The sequence below is a fragment of the Hemiscyllium ocellatum genome, chromosome 3 (genome assembly GCF_020745735.1).
Source record: "Hemiscyllium ocellatum isolate sHemOce1 chromosome 3, sHemOce1.pat.X.cur, whole genome shotgun sequence".
Taxonomy (NCBI): domain Eukaryota; kingdom Metazoa; phylum Chordata; class Chondrichthyes; order Orectolobiformes; family Hemiscylliidae; genus Hemiscyllium; species Hemiscyllium ocellatum.
In genome coordinates this window covers 10,826,377-10,832,546 of record NC_083403.1, presented here as the reverse complement: position 1 = coordinate 10,832,546, position 6,170 = coordinate 10,826,377, and positions in this window count along the sequence as shown.

Genomic DNA, 6,170 nt, shown 5'->3' with positions numbered 1-6,170 from the left:
ACCTATCACCATAACCCCCCACCTACATCTACCTATCGTCTTCCCAGCTACTTCACTCCTAGCCCCACCCCCACCCTCCTATTTATCTCTCAGCCCACTTTCCACTGCCCCCCCCTCGCCCCATTTCTGATGAAGGACTCATGCCCAAAACATTGATTCTCCTGCTTGTTGGATATTGCCTGACCTGCTGTGCTTTTTCAAAGACCACACTTTTTGACCCTCTCAAAACACTCCAGCTACATTCATTGGAGTTCAGAAGAATGAGGGGTAGCTTGGTTGAAATATAAGATTTTTAGAGGAATGACAGAGTAGATGCAAGAAAGGTTATTTCCCCTCATGAGGGAGAGACCCAGAGGCCATAATTACAGAATTACAGTTAAGAAAGAGATGAGAAAAAATTCATTTTCTCAGAGGGTTTTCTCAGACAGTCATAAAGATAAACAGAATGAGCTCATCCATGCCAACCAGATATCCTAAATAAATCTCAGCCCATTTGCCAGGATTTGGCTCATATCCCTCTAATTCCTTCCTATTCATTTGCCCATCCAGATAACTTTTAAATGTTGTAATTGTACCATCCTCCATCACTTTGTCTGGCAGCTCATTCCATATACACACCACACTCTGCATGGAAAAGTTGCCCCTTATGTCCCTTTTAAATCTTTTCCCTCTCACCTTAAACCTATGCTATCTGGTTTTGGACTCCCTCACCCTAGGGAAAAGACCTTGTCTATTTACTCTATCCATTCCCATCCTTCCTATAGCAGGGAGACCAGAAATAGACACAATATTTCAATAGTAGCCTAACCAATATCCTGTACAGCTGCAACATTATCTCCCAACTCCTATACTCAATGTACTGACCAATAAACGCAAGCATACCAAACATTTTCTTCACTATCATATCTACCTGCGCTTCCACTTTCAAGGAATTATAACACTCACTCCAAGGTCTCTTATATAATTATTTACTGCAGAAGGTTGTCAATGCTGGATTCTTACAAATATCCAAAGCTGATTTTTAATCAGTAAGGGAATTGAGAGTTATGGGGGAAAGGTGGGAAAATAGAATTGAAGTTTATTAAATTAGCTGTGATGTCATTTCACGTCACCTTTGAGCTCTGGGTGCCATGTTATAAGATAGATTGAAGAAATTGGGACAGTTCTTCTTGGAGAGAAGAAGCCTAGAAGATCTGTCAGAAGCTTTCAAAATCATGAGCAGGCTGGATAGAATAGGTCAGGAGAAACTGTTCCCACTTGTAAAAGAAAAATGAAGAGGATTTTATCTGGAAAAAAAAATAGTGAAATGAGAAAAAAACCTTTTCACAAGGTGAGGCATAAGGATATGGAATACACTGTCTAGAAATGTGGTGGAGGCCAATTCAATTGAGGCATTTAAGGGAGTATTGGATGATTACTTGGATAAAAATAATGCACAAGAGTAAGGGAAAAATTAGGAGATTAGAACTAGGTAGTGATACTCATTTAATGAGTCATTACAAACACGATGAGCCAAATGGTCTCCTTGTGCACCATAATGCAATTAGAGTCAATAGGAGTCAAAGGGAAACTCTCAACTGGGTGCAGTGATACTCAGCACAAAAGAGAATTGTTGAGGTTGTTGGGGGTCAGTCATCACAGCTCCAGGACATCTCTGCAGGAGTTCCTCAGGGTAGTGTCAGAGGCCCAACCATCTTCAGCTGCTCAATCAATGACTTTCCCTCCATCATAAGGTCAGAAGTGCAGATGTTCACCAATGATTGCACAATGTTCAGCACCCCTTAGATACTGAAGTAGTCCATGTTCAAATAATGCAACAGCTGGACAAATCCAAATTTAGGTTGTTCAGAGGCAAGAAATATTTGTGCCACACAAACACTAGACAATGATCATCTAGAATGTAACAGGATTGATCAGAATGTTGGTAGATTATATGAAAGTTGGTGGGGCAATAAATAGTGAGAAGGGCTTTTGATTACAGAAGCAAAAAGGAGAGGCTGGTCAGACAGGCTCATCAGTGGCAAGTGGAATTCAATCCCGACGAGCATGAGGCGATACACTTTGGCATGACAAATAAAGCGATGGATTATATGATGAATGGTAGTACCCTGGCAAACACTGAGAATCCCTTAAGGTAGTGGGAGAGGTGGATAAAGTGGTCAAGTAGGCATGTGAAACAATTTCCTTTATTAGCCCAGGTATAGAACTTAGGAATAGGGAGGTTATGTCGGCACTGTGTAAAATGTTTTGTTGCTATTCTGGAATCCACATTATAAGAGAGATGTAATTGCATTGGAGAGGGTGTACGGGAGATTTACCAAGATGATGCTTGAGCTGGAAAGTTTTAGTTATAGAGTCATTGGGTCATATAACACGGAAACAGACCCTTCAGTCCAACCAGTCCACGCTGACCATGTTTCCAAACAAATCTATTTCCACCTACCTGCACTTGGCCCATATTCCTCCAAAGCTTATCTATTACTGAACTTATCCAAATGTCTTTCAAACATTATAACTGTACCTGCTTCCACCTTTTTTTAAAAAGATTAGATTCCCGACAGCATGGAAACAGGCCCTTCGGCCCAACACCAACCCTCCGAAGAGTAACCCACCCAGACACATTTCCCTCTGACTAATGCACCAGGTTATGGGCAATTCACCTGACTGCACATCTTTGTAACTGTGGGAGGAAACCCACACAGACATGGGGCAAATGTGTAAACTGCACACAGACAGTTGCCCAAGGCTGGAATCGAACCTGGGACTCTGGTGCTGTGAGACAGCAGTGCTAACCACTGAGCCAGCGTGCCATATACAAACATTCCAGCAATTCATTCCATATACAAACACTCTTCTCTCACCTAAAAATAAGCTTCCTAGTTTTGAACTCCCCACCCCATGGAAAAGACCATTGTCATTCACTTTATCTATGCTACTCATAATTTTATGAACCTCAATCGGTCACCCCTCAACCTCCTACACTCCAGTCTATTTTTATATCTCAAACCCTTCATTCCCAGCAACAGATTGGCAAATCTTTCCTGAATCCTCTCCGGTTTAATATCCTTCCTATAACAGGGTGACCAGGACTGTACCCAGTATTGCAGAATAGGCCTCACCGACATCCTGTACAACTTCAACATGATGTCTCAATTCCGATACTCAAAGATCAGAGCAATGAAGGTAAGCACGCTAAATGCCTTCATAACTGCTCTGTCTACCTGTGATACAAATTTCAAAGAATTATATACATGAAGCCTTAGGTCTCCCTGTTCTACAACACTTTCCCACAACCAACCATTAAGTGTATAAGTCCTATTGTTATTGACTAGGCCAGTCCACTCAAAATATTCTTGAGCAGGCAACCCAGATCATGACTTTGCAATTTGCTAAGTGAGAATTACTCGGAGTAAGTTAGCTAGGTTGACTACTAGGTTTTAAAACAGACAGAAATTTATTCACAAAATTACACAATGAAACATAAAGAACAGAATAAAGCACCCCTACAGAACTCAGTCTATCCAAACTAGACTTAATTATGCCGTTCTGAATATATGCAACAGTCCCAATAAGCAAACCCCCTTAAACCACGGTTAACAAAAATGGAACAGATGCTTACAGGTTAAGGTTAGAAGGGTAGAAGGAGAGAGAGAGTTTCCACACAGCTCACTGTTGAACTCCCAACTAGTTCTGGACTGAACTGTTCAGCTAGAGAGCTGACTGCTCCCCTTTCATTATATGGGTCACTTCTAAAACATGACCACTTTGGTCTGAAGGTTCATCTGTTTACATTTAAACAAGAAGGCCTTTCAATACCCTTTAATCTCTGTACCAAACCAGTCTAACTGGCACCAGGAGCATTTATGATACCTCTGAAAAAAAACCAAGGACATAGTATCCTTGAGAAAACGAACAGCTTTTAGAAAAAAAGGAACCAGCATATGTGACACTATCCTTATTTGTATTACCAGAATGCAATACCTCACATTCATCCAAATTAAACTTCATCTGCCATCTCTCAGCCCATTGACCCAATTAATCAAGATGGCTTTGTAATTTTAGATAAACTTCTTCACTGTCCACTACACTACTAATTTTGGATTCATCTGCAAACTTACTAACCATGCCTCCTATATTTTAATCCAAATCATTTATATAAATGATGGGAAGAGAGGTTGGACAGATTGGGGTTGTTTTCATTGGAACAGAGGAGACGAAGGCAGAGAGCATGACTGAAATGTATAACATTATACAAGGCCTAGATAATGTGGGTGAGAAGAAACATTCCCCCTTCATGGAAACTCAATTACTTGGGGGGATAGATTTAAGGTGAGGGACTGGAGGTTTTTAGAGATGTGAGGAAAATGTCTTTCACCTGGAGGGACTTTCATACATGTGGACATTCCTGATGAAGGGCTTGTGCCCGGAATGTTGACACTCCTGCTACTCGGATGCTGCCAGGCCTGCTGTGCTTTTCCAGTGCCACACTTTTCAACTCTGACTCTCCAGCATCTGCAGTCCTCCCTTTCTCTTACATGATGACAAGGTCTGGTGTATGGGGGTTGGGGTAAGAATGTGGCAAAAGAACCTCAGGCCCTCAAATTATTGAACTCAATATTGAGTCCTGAAGGCTGTAGGATCCCCAAGTGCAAAATGACCTGCTGTTCTTCCAGTTTCTGATGAGCTTTGCTGGAGCACTGCAGCAAACCTGAGAAGGAAATGTTAGCCAGGCAATACAGTAGTGTGCAGAAGTGGCAGGCCAACAGAAAACTCATTGTCATTTTTGTGCATTGAATGTTCTGCAAGATAGTTGCTAATGTTTCATCTCCATGATGTACAGCAGACTGTATTGTGAGCACAAACACAGTAGACCTGATTGAGTAGAATGCAGATAATCAATACTTCACCTGGAAACTGTGTCTGGGCCTTGAGTAGTGAGGAGGGGGGAAGTTAATGGGTGGGTGTTACACTTTCTGCAATGGCTTGGGATGGTGCTGTAAGGAGGTGGTGGGAATGGAGGAAAAGGGAACCAAGATATCTTGGAGGTAACGGTCTCTGCAGAAAGCTGACAAGGGAGGGGAGGGGGTTTTGTGTCTGGTGGTGGCATCTTTCTGGAAGTGGTGGGTATGATGGTGAATGATCCTCTGAATGTGGATTATGGAGGGATGGTAGGTAAGGATAAGGAGGACCATATCACTATTGTAGGAACAGATAGGCCAGAGACAGAGAAACTGGGAGAATGAATTAGAGTTGGGAATAAGGAAGTGCTGATGCAGAATTTAGACAGTCAAATTGTTGGAGAAACTTCAATGGTCAACTAGCATCTGTGGAGTGAAAGTAACATCTTGGGTGCAGTGACTCTTTATCAGAACTGATAGTAGATAGGAAAAGTTGGTACATGAGGAAAGGGTGGGGTACGTGATAAATGGAGCCCAGAGAGAAAAACAGTTGGGAGTAAGTGATTTTGTATTAAGACTATATGTGATCAAGGGAGTAAGTGATTCTGTATTAAAGTCTATGTGTGATGAAGGGAGTAAGTGATTCTGTATTAAAGTCTACGTGTGATGAAGGAGTAAGTGATTCTGTATTAAAGTCTACGTGTGATGAAGGGAGTAAGTGATTCTGTATTAAAGTCTACGTGTGATGAAGGAGTAAGTGATTCTGTATTAAAGTCTACGTGTGATGAAGGAGTAAGTGATTCTGTATTAAAGTCTATGTGTGATGAAGGGAGTAAGTGATTCTGTATTAAAGTCTATGTGTGATGAAGGGAGTAAGTGATTCTGTATTAAAGTCTATGTGTGATGAAGGGAGTAAGTGATTCTGTATTAAAGTCTATGTGTGATGAAGGAGTAAGTGATTCTGTATTAAAGTCTATGTGTGATGAAGGGAGTAAGTGATTCTGTATTAAAGTCTATGTGTGATGAAGGAGTAAGTGATTCTGTATTAAAGTCTATGTGTGATGAAGGAGTAAGTGATTCTGTATTAAAGTCTATGTGTGATGAAGGGAGTAAGTGAATCGGTATTAAAGTCTATGTGTGATGAAGGAGTAAGTGATTCTGTATTAAAGTCTATGTGTGATGAAGGGAGTAAGTGATTCTGTATTAAAGTCTATGTGTGATGGAGTAAGTGATTCTGTATTAAAGTCTATGTGTGATGAAGGGAGTAAGTGA